The sequence below is a fragment of the Xenopus laevis genome, chromosome 1S (assembly GCF_017654675.1).
Source record: "Xenopus laevis strain J_2021 chromosome 1S, Xenopus_laevis_v10.1, whole genome shotgun sequence".
NCBI lineage: Eukaryota > Metazoa > Chordata > Amphibia > Anura > Pipidae > Xenopus > Xenopus laevis.
Window position 1 is genome coordinate 1711446 of NC_054372.1, and position 14353 is coordinate 1725798.

Sequence of the window (14353 nt, forward strand, 5' to 3'; positions counted from 1 at the left end):
TGGTGGAAATTCCTTCACCACTCCAACTATCTTTTTGTATTGCCTTCTATATCTTGTAACAAAAGATATTTTATTGTCAAACCTTGTTTTTGTTCCTTCTTTTTTGGCTCCAAAAGGATATGTCTATCTGAAAGTTTCTATTGTTTCCACTGGCTGTGGTGTTTCTCCCCTCAGTTTTTCTAACCTGTATGGTCGATTCCTGTACCTCATCCTTGGTACCAGCATTCAATTGAAAATGTAGTTAGGTGGAACAGACCTAGGTGGACGCAGAGCTTTGCTGCAAAAAATCCTTTATGTGAATAAAGGATTTTTTGCAGCAAAGCTCTGCGTCCACCTGGGTCTATTCCACCTAACTACATTTTCAATAGGATATTTCTATCTGTATTTTTAGAGCAATTCCTTCCCAAATGTAGGAATTGTCCAGTTGAAAAAAATTTTGCTTCTTGGGTGCCATGAATGGGCATACAGTAGGGTGTTCCCACTGCATGGCTTGCGATAAATGGTGGAATTAATTATGTTATCCTTAGCAGTGTTTCACATTGAGAAATTCAATTTCTGTCTGTGAAAAATTGTCTGTAAATTTTACATACAAATTATTTGTTAATCGCCTGTACAAACTCTCTAAAATCTTGTTCCTTGCCTGGCCAAATTGATCATCGATATATCTGATGAATAATTTTAGATGTTTTCTCCTCTCTGCAACGATGTGGGTTTCCTCCCACCAACCTATATATAGGTTGGCGAAGAAAGGAGCGAATTTCACTCCCAATCCTCTCTCATGTGGGATAGAGGAATAGAGTGAGGTCACGTCTAATGTGGCCCAACTATATTCACTCTGCCAGGTAATTTTATTAAAATTTGCCAGTACATCTGTGGTGTCTCTTACATAACAATCAAGTCTTATTACTAGTGGTTAGAAATGAGCATCTATCCATTTGGACAGGTGCTCATTCAATGAACCTATCCCTGAAATTATAGGCCTCCCAATGGGGGGTCTCTGTACTTTATGTACTTTTGGTAGGTGGGAAAACTTTGGTATTACTGTGCATTTACGTATAAGAAATTTTTTAATTTTGATATTTTTGAGACAATACTTGATGTTAATCAATTTGTTAGGAAAATTTTATTTAAAAAATATTTTGGACAAAGGGAAAATGAGAATAGTCTAAACACAATTGAGTCTGGTCCAACAGAAGGAATAAATACATCTAAATTTAAAAATCATAGTGAGTTCTATCCCACTCAATTTAAAGGACACTTAGTAGATATCTATGAAGCTAAGGTAGAGGAGGCACTTTGGCATCTTTTCTTTAAAACTCATGATACTCAAGAGTCCTCTAACTTGATGGGATTAGAATGGACTGCACTAAAATAATTGCAAAATGATGATTCCATAGTTATCAAAAATGCAGATAAAGGGGACTAGTGGTGATATTAGATGCCCAAATGTATAAAGATGAAGCATATAGACAATTGAAAGATACAGACGCATACTTACCATTGCAAAGAGGAACTAGTGACATTGGTTCATCTAGCTTATACTAAAGGCTTTTTTAATGACCTAATAAAAGATTTTCTTATACCTAAATGCCCAGTAATACCAAAATTTTACCACCTACCAAAAGTACATAAAGTACAGAGACCCCCCATTGGGAGGCCTATCATTTCAATGATAGGTTCATTGAATGAGCACCTGTCTGAATGGATAGATGCTCATTTACAACCACTAGTAATAAGACTTGATAGTTATATAAGAGACACCACAGATGTACTGGCAAAATTGAATAAAATTACCTGGCAGAGTGAATATAGTTAGGCCACATTAGACGTGACCTCGCTCTATTCCTCTAACCCACATCAGAGAGGATTGGAAGCAATAAAATATAATTTAGATAACTATAGCGATTATACAGATGAACTAAAAGATTTTCTTCTGGTGGCAATTAAATTTTTCTTAGAACATAATTATTTTCTATTCAATGCACAATATTACCTGCAACGATGTGGGACTGCAATGGGAGCAAAATTTGCTCCTTCCTTCGCCAACCTATATATGGGTTGGTGGGAGGAAACCCACATTGTTGCAGTGAGGATAAAACTAGAGATGGGAATGAGAAAACTAGGGATGGTATGGGAATTTGACAAGTTTCATTTCACCAAAAATTCGCAGCCGGCGAAATGTCGCCGACGCCCAGTAAAGTCTATGAGTGTCTTTTTTTATGACGCATTCTGCCATACAAGTCTATGGGTGTCATTTTCGCAGTGGATCAAGGTGAAAAAATTTGCCCATCCCTAGAGAAAACATCTAAAATTATTCATCAGATATATCGATGATCTACTTTGTATTTGGCCAGGCAAGGAACAAGATTCTAGAGAGTTTGTACAGGCGATTACCAACAATAATTTAAATATAAAGTTTACAGATAATTTTTCACAGACAGAAATTGAATTTCTCAATGTAAAACTTACTGCTAAGGATAACAGAATTAATTCCACCATTTATTCCAATCCATGCAGTGGGAACACCCTACTGTGCCCATTCATGCCACCTGAGAAGCCAAATTGCAGGGATTCCAACTGGACAATTCCTATGTTTGCGAAGGAATTGCTCTACTATTGGGGAATTTAGGACTTCAGCAGGGAATATGAAGGATCACTTTAAGGAAAGATGCTATGATAAAAACATCATTAACAAAGCCTACTTATAGGCTGAAAATACAGATAGAAATATCCTTTTGCCCCCAAAAAAGATGGAACAGAAAAAAAGTTTTGACAATATAATATCTTTTATTACAAAATATAGTAGGCAGTACAAAAAGATAGTTGAGGTGATGAAAGGAATTTCTACCAATTCTATATGTAGATAGTGACTTTTGTAATGTGCTGGCCCCGTGTATAAGTGGGGTGCCGAGACGGGCACATACTCTTGGTGATTTGCTGTCCCAGAGTCTATACCGAGAAAAACAAAAGAAACATAGTGAGTTTATGAACTACAATAGATGTTATAGATGTGGACACCATCGATGCATCACATGCAACTATTTAAAGGTGTCTCAAGAATTCAGCTCCACAGCGACTAACAAAATATATAAAATTAAACAATACATTAACTGTTGCAGCAAAGTGATAATTTATCTGATAACATGTACCAAATATAGCAAACAATATGTGGGTTGTACCACCAGATCCTTAAAAGAACGTGCTAGGGGGCATATTAACCAAGTCAGTAATATACAACATAGCAGTAAAACCAAGACATTTTATGGAGTGCAATTACAGTACCAGTAACCTATTTTCAAACTCGTTTGGGAGAAAATAATTTCCTGTCAAATTGCCAAAAATATGAATTCTGCATTGATAAAAATCTGAAACTTTGCAGGATACAGTAGTGAAAAATAAATACCCTGACATTAAGGACTGACATGCATTTAAAAATTCTTTCCTCTTTTCCTCTTTTACTTTTATTTCTTTTGGGACCTCTAATGCCAGATTTTTGGATTTTTGTATGCTTGGAACAGAGTATTTTTGTAAGCATAGTCAAGGAATTTGGCGATGACAGCTCTTGGTCTAGTTTGAAAAGAGGGGTTTTAAGTGGACCAAGTCTGTGAAGTCTTTCAACTTTCATTGGATTAGATTCCAGAGAAATACCCAATTTTTGGGATAATAATTTAGCAAGTATCTTGACTAAAGAGTCCATCTTTTAGGTTTCAGGGATGTCTACAATTTTAAAGGTTATTACATCTGGAATGGTTTTCTATGTCATCTACTTTAAAAAAAATTCTTGTGTACAATTTTCCCAAAATTAAATGTTCTTTTGTTCATTGAATGACTCATAAGGAATAGTGGAAACAGTAGACTCAAGTTCACATTTTTTTAATCATGACTGCCCAACTGGTTTTATTATATTTTTGTATGATTTTGTAAATCTACGGTTTAAGATTTCTATAGCTTTGCCAATGGATTGCTCAATAACTGGGTTTAATAATCTCGTGATTTCAGATGCAATTGAGGAGTATTCCATTATATTGACTAATTTCTGAGAAAACAAATTCTGAGACTGTAACAAGGGTGTGGAGTCAGACTCCATCTGCTTTAAATTTTCTTATGCTGTTTTTCATGTTTTTTTATACTTGGAAGATATATTTATAACCTACTATATGGATCAGTAAACCAACAAATATTGGATTCCAACAAGTTAATCTTTTTTTACACCATTACTCATAAAATTAAATAAAAGTTTAAGGCAAAAGCAAGAACTAATACTTTGAGAGAAGGAAACGCTGAAAAGGTAAAGCTTAGGAGAGTGAACTGTCTTGCAAAAAAGTTAAATGCAGAAAGATGTTTCCAGATGGCTTAAATATGTAACTCACAGACCAACCTTGGGACAAAATAGTTGCTAAAAGTCAGAATCAGAAAACACTCACATCAAACCTCTCGAGGTAATGTAGACATCAATGGCAGTTCTCCATTTTACAACTGAAACATATCATGATCTGTGTTGGGTTTCATATGATAATCAGAGTTTTTAGGCATCAATTCCGGAAAAAAATCTTACGTCTTAAGTTTTTTTCACATAGTAACATAGTAAATTACCCCTTCTAAAAATTTAGGCGAAACCTACTTTCTTCTAATCGGAATGGGTGCCCTTATGTTAGCTGGAAACACCTACTGGTAAATAAAGCTTTAGAGACATTATTATATGATCACATTATATATTTATAAATTTTTACCATATCACCCCTTATTCACCCATTGTAAACATCCCTGATTTGGCCGGTCTTTCCTGATAGTTAAGATTTTCCATACCTTTTACCAGCTTAGTTTCCCTTCTCTGTACCCTCTCTAATTGAATAATGTTTGTTTGAGCGCTGCACCAAACATGTACATCTTATTCTATTCGGAGCCTTACCAGTTCTCTATACAGTGGAAGAATAACCCTCTCCTCCCTTGAAGCTATGCACCTTTTAATACAGTTGAAGACCTTATTTGCCCTTGACTGGAATTGCTTGCTACAGCCAAGTGTATTATCTACAAAGACTCCACGGCCCTTTTCCATTATTGATTTGCCTAGTGCAGTCCCATTATGAGTATACTCTAAGTTGCTTATATATTTTTACACCCCCTGTGCATGCCTTTACATTTATCAACATTGCATCTCATTTGCCACAAAACAACAACCCTCTGTTCAAGATCCTGTAGCAAATTTGCTATCCATGTGCAAACAACTTCATTGAGACCTATCCTTTATAAAACCATGCTGATTGCTGCACATAATGCCATTTACAAGGAAAAAAATTTAAATATGATACCTTAACAAACCTTCAAATAATTTGCCCACTACAGATGTCAAACTTACTGGACTATCATTGCCAGGTTGAGATCATAATCCCTTTTTAAATATTGGAATGGCATCAACTTTCCTCCAACCCATAGGTACCATACCAGATAAAAGTGAATCTGAGAAAACCTGAAATAGAGGCTGGTCTAAAACTGGACTAAGCTAGATCCCAGGGTGTATGTCATCTGTTCCTGACACTTTGTTCACATTAGTTTTTATTAAAGCTTTATAAACCATTTCCTGAGTCACTGACAAGATTTAGTTGAGCCTGGAAAGTCTGACTCCTTTATTGTATACACTGAAGAAAAGAACACATTTATCCTTTTCTGTGTTACAGCCATACTGGTTCCATTATTTTAAAGAGCAACACTCTCAAGCCACACATTTTTATTATAAATATACTTTATAAAATTTTCTGGGTTAGTCTTAACCTCTGCCAAAATTTGCTCCTCATTTCCTATCATTGCCTTCCGGATTGCGGTTTAACAACATTTATTACAGTGTTTATATTCATTAAATGCAGCTCCTTCCCCACAGACTTGTAGTTATTAAATGCCTTTTTCTTCTTTTCTATTAACTTCTTTACTTCTGTATTAAGCCACATGGGGTAATTCTTGGTGCTTCTACATTTACTTCTTAAGGGAATAAATTGAGAACAGTAATGATTTAATATAATTTTAAATGACAACCATTTCTGTTCTGTGTTTTTAGCTGAAAACTTAATGCCCCAATCAATGCTCTGTAGGGCAGCCCTCAATGCACTAAAATTAGCTTTTCCAAATATCATGTTTTTTGTTGCCCCAGTGTATATTTGTTTTTTGCACCAGACATACATGAAATAACATTATGGTCACTATTACCCAGGGATACAATGACTTGCACATTTGCTATACATTCTAGGTCATTAGAGATCACTAGATCCAGAATAGCATTTTTATGGTTGGCTCCTCAACAACCTTTGTGATAAAATTGTCATATAAACTTGTTCCCATTAACTGTCCTGGCAGTACTGTTGCTTGTCCTCCTTGTTATTGCCTTTGTCCCCCCAAAACAAAGTACAGCCACTGATATAAACTGTCATGCAACTCATTCAGCCATGTTTCAGCCAATCACACAATACCCCCCCCCCAGAGCCAGCACCTCTAGCTCTCTCATTTTATCAGACTCCTTGCATTTGCAAACATATATGTTATACTGGTACCATATTGCATATATGACATGTGCTCCTGCCTATTCTTAACTGTACCCCAACCAAATATTCTCCCACAATTTACCTTCCTTTGCCCACTACCTCATCTAACCTCTATCTCCTCCAATCCTCTAGTCATCTACTCCCCCAAATCAGTGATACCATCATCATTGAGTTGCCCCCATCCCTATCAAAGAGCCAGTAGCCAATTGAGAAATCAGTCCAGTTCTCCAAAAACCCAAAACCCTCTGCCGTACACCAATCTCTCAGCCACATATGAATCTCCCACTGTCTTCTTAGCGTTGCTTGTGGCATAGGTAATATCTCTGAGAAAATTACCTTGGAAGTCCTCACCCTCAACTTTACACCTAGTTTTTTTTTTTTTTAAATCTTTATTGATTTTATTTCTTTTCCCGTACCAAATATTTATAATTATTTTATTGATAACTAAGGTAAGATTGTGAATGGGAGTTTGGTTGATTGTGAATGGGAGCTGGCTCTGGGGGGAAATATTATGTGATTGGCTGAAACATGGCTGAATGAGTTGCATGACTGTTTATATTGGCGGCTGTACTTTGTTTTGGGGGGACAAAGGCAATAACAAGGAGGACAAGCAACAGTACTGCCAGGACAGTTAATGGGAACAAGTTTACATGACAATTTTATCCCAAAGGTTGTTGAGGAGCCAACCATAAAAATGCCATAACCAGAGTATACCAAAGCTTTCTCAGGTAATTATAGAAAATTATTCCATCAGCTTTACGGGATGTATTTAAGAATAAAGCAGGTTATAATTGCTGATTTTTAACATCAGCCAGCAGAGCTCTACCCTCAAGTCTCCATTCCCACCAGGTTCTGAACTGGTCCCCTTTGTAAGTTTTCATCACTTCATAACTTAAATTTAAATGTCAGTAATGTTTTATCAATATGATATTCATTTGAAATATATATACCAATGAGTACATGGAATAATAAGAGATCCATAATGCTTTGTGGAAACCTTGGCCTTTTGGGTGCATAACATTCTCCCTCAACAAGTTGTGCCATAAAATTGTCATGTAACAGTTTATAAACTTGTTCCCACTAACTGATCTGGCAGTACTGTTGCCCCAGTCAATATCTGGCTAATTAAAATCCCCCATTATTACTTTACCTAAACTAGCAGCCTTTTCTATTTGAATCAGGAGCTTCGCCTCCTCCTCGTCACTTACATTAGGGGGTCTATAGTGACTCCTACAATTAATTTGCTGGACTCTTTACAATTGGCAAAGAGCTCCCTGTAGAATAGATAGGACTTCAGCTATGTAGTAAATTACCAGCGTGTACAGTGGATCTGACCTGTGGATTTCCCATCAGCCTCTGTGACACGTGCAGTGGATCCTCAGGAATACAGGAAGCTTCTCTCTAACCCAGTATTCCAGTCTCAGTGTGGATTAAAGCTGTCAGACTGCTTCCTAGTATTTCCCCTGCCTCACAGGATTTATTTCTCTTCCACTGGGAGTTGGTGAGACCTTTACTTTACCCACCCCATGGCACACTCAGCATTCTGTGACAACGGACATTTTTATATAAGGGGTGATATTTATTATATAGTCTAACAGTTAATATGTTATTATTTCACTATTTATGTTGCAATATACTATATTACAGTTTCTACATGTTGTTTATTGTGTATGCCATTTTGTACAGTTATCACTGCTACTGCAGTTCCCAGTGTTGACATATAGGAACGGCCTATTCCTTTGACGGGTGAATGGTTAGTGTCAGAGTGTAATAATAATATAGGGTTTATATCTATTATCTGAGTCCTCCTTACGCTCTGCTGCTGCAATACCAAGGGCCCAAGCCAGGATAGGTTTAAGGCCAAATAGTCAAATGTGGACAGTGGTCAGTCATATAAATGATACTAGGGCGTGATAATAAATAATCTTCATTCTGCTATTAGAAATTAGAGTGTCAGCATTGTCTCTTAGGGCTCTGTGCAGAATTGTTGCTCAATAACTGATTTTACCATCCAGTCTGAAATTACTAGACACCAGCTCAGGCGGTTGGGACCAGAAAACTGTCTTATGTTGCAATACTTCATATCTTGCAGGAATGTATAAATATATATGTCAGTAAGTTTCCCCTTCAGACCATGTATGTTATTTCCATGTACCCCTTGTCACAATTACTGTAAATGCCTTCTGAAACATATGCAATGCCTGGACCAAGAGGTGGGTCTTTGGTAAGTCCTTGACATGCCATGTGTTACTCCAACAGCTTACCCAGATAAAACTATTATATTATTTTGTACTGAATAAGTTGCCTTGTTATTACTAAAGGTTTTACTTTACTGAGTTTTGTCTTACACAAGGTCAAAATGGTTTTACTAAAAATACCATCACCAGGGAGTGTTATGCTCAACAATATACAGTTCTAGTCCTGGGTGGAGGCACTTAATCTATCCAAAACCCACAAATCTCCCACGTAGTGGAGGCTTGGGATCTGTACTGTTAGTACCACAGTGTGGCCCTGGATATTCCTGCCACGAAAGGTTTGTAAATTCATTGACAGTATCAGTATGTGCTTTAGATGGCTTTTGGATGTTTAGAGTGGTGCAAACTCTAATATAAAGCAAAGGGTGCAGTAAATAGTGACTGGAACTGAAAGAGTTACTGCTTCACAAGAAGTTTTTTATGGCAGAAGTCTTGGGAGAATGGGGGTCAACTGTTACTATGTGTTAAGTTGGAAGCGTGAGGTTAACTATCTACTAATATAGTAGCCTTATTTGAGTTATTCTGCTCAGGGTAATTGGAATTGTTTCTAACCAGGCTAACAATAGCCCATCTTGTGATAAAATATGTAGTCACAAACAGATACGTTTGTTTTGGAAGTTTGGATTTCCCCACTGATATCTTTAGGCAGAACAGAGCAGAAAATATACTATGTACTAATGGAAATTTTTTGTCATTTTGGACAAAAAGTCTCTCCCAAATAAGGAATAGGATTAGTTAGGTATGTGCTGACCTTTTCTATTGTTTGTACTTTATGTTATTTTAATGTTATAATAACAAACATATTATCAGTGGCTACCTAGCAGTCTCTGGGCAATCACAGGCCCCCTGCTGTCACCTCACACATGCACACCAACACAACAAGTTTTGTGTCATTTTTTTATGTATTTATACAAAATACATAAAAGGAAACATTATATGGAAAAATGGTAGCTAAAATATCAATGAGGTTTGTTCCCAAGTAGCTGTGATTTTGTGTTCATTTCAGGTTTAAATAAAATTGCATAACATTTTGGCAGAAATATACAGGCTAAAAGTCCAGCACTTGAGGTGAGTACGGCAAATATCTCCACACACACAGTGTTTTTGCCTTTGGTGCTCAGATAGGCCGGGATCATTGTGATCCAAACACTGCAGAAGAGCAACATGCTGAAAGTGATGTACTTGGCCTCATTAAAACTGTCCGGTAATGTCCGAGCTAAAAATGCTAAAACAAAACTAACAGCTGCCAGAAGCCCCATATACCCAATAACTGAGTAAAAGCCAATAGCTGAGCCCTCATTGCACTGAATGATGATGGTTCCAGGGTAAGTGTGAAGGTCCAGTTCCTGAGAGGGAGGAGAAATGGCCAACCAAGTCATGCAGATTATTATTTGAATGGATGAGCAGAACAAGACTACAGAATTGGACAGTTTGACTCCCACCCATTTTCTCCATGAGCTCCCTGGCTTGGTGGCTTTGAAAGCAACACAAACCATGATAGTCTTGGCCAGGAGAGAAGAGACAGCTATGGAGAAGGTGATTCCAAAAGTGATGTTACGGAGCATGCAGGTTATATCCACAGGGCGACCGAGGAACAGAAACACACTGAGGAAGCTCAGCTTGATGGAGACAAGGAGGAGGAAGCTCAGGCTCCTGTTGTTGGCTCTCACTATGGGGGTGTCCCGGTATGTAATAAACACTCCCAAAATCAGCACAGTTACAAGAAAGAAGAGAACTGAGATTGATGAAAAAGTCACAGAAATCACATCATTTGTGTATGAGAGAAATGTTTCTGTTCTTCCAATACAGAGAGTCCTGTTCCTATTGGACCATTCCATATCTGGGCATCTGATGCAGTTCTCACTGTCTGTGAGGGTGACAATAATGAAAAAGCCATCAAATTTGAAAAAAAATATGCATTTTAACACATTGATATTCAATTTCAAATTTGATGAGGAGTCATTCACAGATCATAAAAAATATGAAATACATCACGAACCTCTGAAAACTCTTTCATATAAACCAGTAAAAATAGGAAACAAAAGGAAATAACTTAATAACTGACCTCAATCGAATTGGTACTGCCTACTGGAAGAGGGTAAAACATAAACACCATGGGGCTCATTTACAAAAAACAAGCACAGTAAAGAGCAATTTTGTAGGCAATTCTTTCTTTTTTTGTAACCATGTTAGATGAACATGTGCACATGATCATCTAACACCAACTCAACTGGCAGATAGGTAGTTAATAATGAAAAAAAAAGGTTGAACTCGATGGACATGTGTCTTTTTTCAACCTTACTTACTATGTTACTATGTTACTATGTTACTATGTCTAGAATAAGCCCCACATTTAAGTGGGAGAAAGCTCTATGTTTTCTCTGCATTAATAAGCACATTTATACATGAGTCAGACCATAATGGGTTCAGTTTTGCTCGACCCAAATACTCTTAGTTGCAGGGATCAGGTCCAGATACAAATACCTTTAATGAATGGAGTCAATATGTTCATATTCAAATGACAGCACTCACTATGTATTGCTCAAAGACAACTAACCAGAGAAACCAGAGAAATTCAGAGAAAAGAGAAAAGGGAAATACGACATTGTATAAAGTTACCATCTTATTTATACCTCAATAAGTCTGTGACTGCACAGCGAGTGTTGCGTGTGAATTAAGAGTCAAACAGCATTAAAAACCTTAAGGTGTGTAAAACTAAAAAGGCATTTGAGAGGAATTGCACGTGTGAGACTGTAAGTAGCAGTGTAAATATGAGTGCAAGTGGGTTTGCTGGTATCACTCAGTGTCACATGTATGTGGTGTTGGAGCAGCAGTTCCAGGCAGTATTTACATGTGAGAGATGTCACTGGGTTTTCATCTTGGAATCTGACCTGCAGGTGGAACTTACATGACTAAGGGTGACTAAAACATGGGGGAGGAATAGAGGTTCACAGAGCAACCACAGAGTCAGTGGAGTGGGGGGTGGTGAAGGGACAGTGTAGACTAATGAGCGAGGCAGGTTTGTAACAGTAACGAGGGGAAGTGGGGACAGAAGGATACAGGGACTGGTACTTAGCTTGTCCAAAGCAACAGATTCACCCTTTTAGCTGAAGATGCTGAGAGGACAGCTCTGAACTGGCATGTATTGAGCAGGCTGACTCTCAAAGCACCCAGGGAGGCAGTGTCTCTAATACGGGTGGTGGCAGGAGTGCAAAGAAGGAAAGGCAGGTTTATAGGGAGTTCAATTACTAGAAAGGTGGATAGGGTAATCTGCCGTAAGGACCCTTCATGCCAAACTGTCTGCTGCTTGCCTGGTGCTAGGGTTCAGCATGTGGTGGAACGAGTGGACAGAGGAGGGGACCTGGTGGTCTTGGTACACATAGGTACCACTGATAAGTGAACAATAAGAGGAGGCGGTGAAGTCATCAAGAATGAGTTTAAAAAACCATGTGCAAAGTTGAGGGTGAGGACTTCCAAGATAATTTTCTCAGAGATATTATCTGTACCACAAGCAATGTAAAGAACACAGCAGGAGCTTATGGAGATGGATGTGTGGCTGAGAGATTGATGTAGAGAGGATGGTTTGGGTTTTTGGAGAACTGGTCTGATTTCTCAATCGGCTACAGGTTATTTGCCAGGGATGGGGCACCTCAATGATGATTGTGCAGCTGCTTTGGGGAAGAAGATGGCTAGAGGATTATAGGAGATTTTAAACTAGGTATGGGGGGGTTCAGTAGAGGTTTATCTGGAAGAAAGGTTAGATGAGGCAGTGGGCAAAGGAAGGGAAAATAGGGGGAAGACATTTGGTTAGGGGTATTTTTAAGGACTAGGAGGACCACAAATGGTTTATGTATTTAAATAAAAATTGTCCTTTTCCATATTTTGCCTTGAACCACCATTGCTGCAGCTCTAACTGTAACAGGAAGTGTTGAAGCAAAAGACAGAACTCTGTCTGTTAATTGGCTCATGTGACCTAAAATGTATGGTTTTTTTTTGGTTTGTTTGTATGCATCATGAATCCTAGGATCCCAGGGGACGACCCTTATTTTTTTAAAATGGCAATTTTACTGGCACATACTATTAAAAAGTATGTTATTATGAAAATGGTTTATTTACTTGAAGCAGGGTTTTACATATGAGCTGTTTTATGCAATATGTTTTTATAGAGACCTACATTGTTCAGAGGTATCGTTTTCCTTTAATTATAGTACCAGTATTAAAAGTATGTTTGCAAATGCAAATAGTAAAATGGGAGAGCTGGAAGTGCTGGTGCTGGAGAGAAAATATGACGTGATTGGTGTGGCCTAAACATGGCTGAATGAGTCACATGACTGGGCAGTAAATATCAGTGGCTATACTTTGTTTCAGAGGGACAGAGGCAATAGAATAGGAGGAGGGGTATGTCTGTATGTTAGGCAGGATTTAAATCTAATATAAAGGAGGAGGTTATGTTAGAAAATGAGGGGGCAGAAGTCTTGCGGGTGGAGTTCTTCACTGAATTACTTGTAGGAGTCGCTTTAGACCCCTGATGTAAGTGAGGAGGAGGAGGCGAAGCTCCTGATGCAAATAGAAAAGGCTGCTAGTTTAGGTAAAGTAATGATAATGGGGGATTTTAATTAGCCAGATATTGACTGGAGCAACAGTACTGCCAGATAAGTTAGTGGAAACTGTCATGTCTCCAGCATACGCCTTTACCAAGTTTTTGGGAGTTCCTGATTCTCATGCTGTAGGCTCCCCCTGCTGGACACTTGCTGTAACTACGCAAGACCATTTCCTATATCCATTCTACACCTCCATGATGCTTATGGCAGAATTTGGACTAATCAGGCTACCATACTCCCACCATGTGACCTAGAGCAGTGCCTTGTGGGAGCTAAGACTCCATTTTAGAGACCAGGCTGTGGAAGAAGCACATACAGTTTCATCTCTCCTCATGGTAACATCGCTGGGAAGCAAATAGTTGCACCAAATCACCTCCACAACTGCCAGCACCCCCAGAGACATTGCTGTATAGACTTTTCATGCCAGCTAGTGTTTGATGTTACATTTATATACATATATGTTTATATTACACTGTTCATTGCAATCTATTTACCCTATTTTCGGTTATTTGTTACAGTTTCACCTATTCCCCTTTGTTATCCAGTAAAATGGACAGACTTCAGTTCTCAGTCTCTTTATTGGAGTGTGGGGAGGTTTAGCTGCATGTCACACTACACACTGCCCCAGGGTAATACGTAGGGAGGACAGAACAGAAACAAGTTTATAAACTGTTACACAACAATTTTATGGCACAGGTTGTTGAGGAGCCAACCAGAAAAAATGCTATTCTGGATCTAGTGATCTCTAATGAGCCAGAACTTATAGCAAATGTGCAAGTCATTGAACCCCTTGGTAATAGTGACCATAATGTTATATCATTTAATGTCTGGTGCAAAAAACAAATATATACTGGGGAAACAAAAAGTCCTAAGCTAATTGTAATACTTTAGGGGCTGTCCTTCAGCGATCAGGCAATATGTTTTTTTTCCAGAAAAACAGAAAAGAGATGGTTGTCATTTAACATGA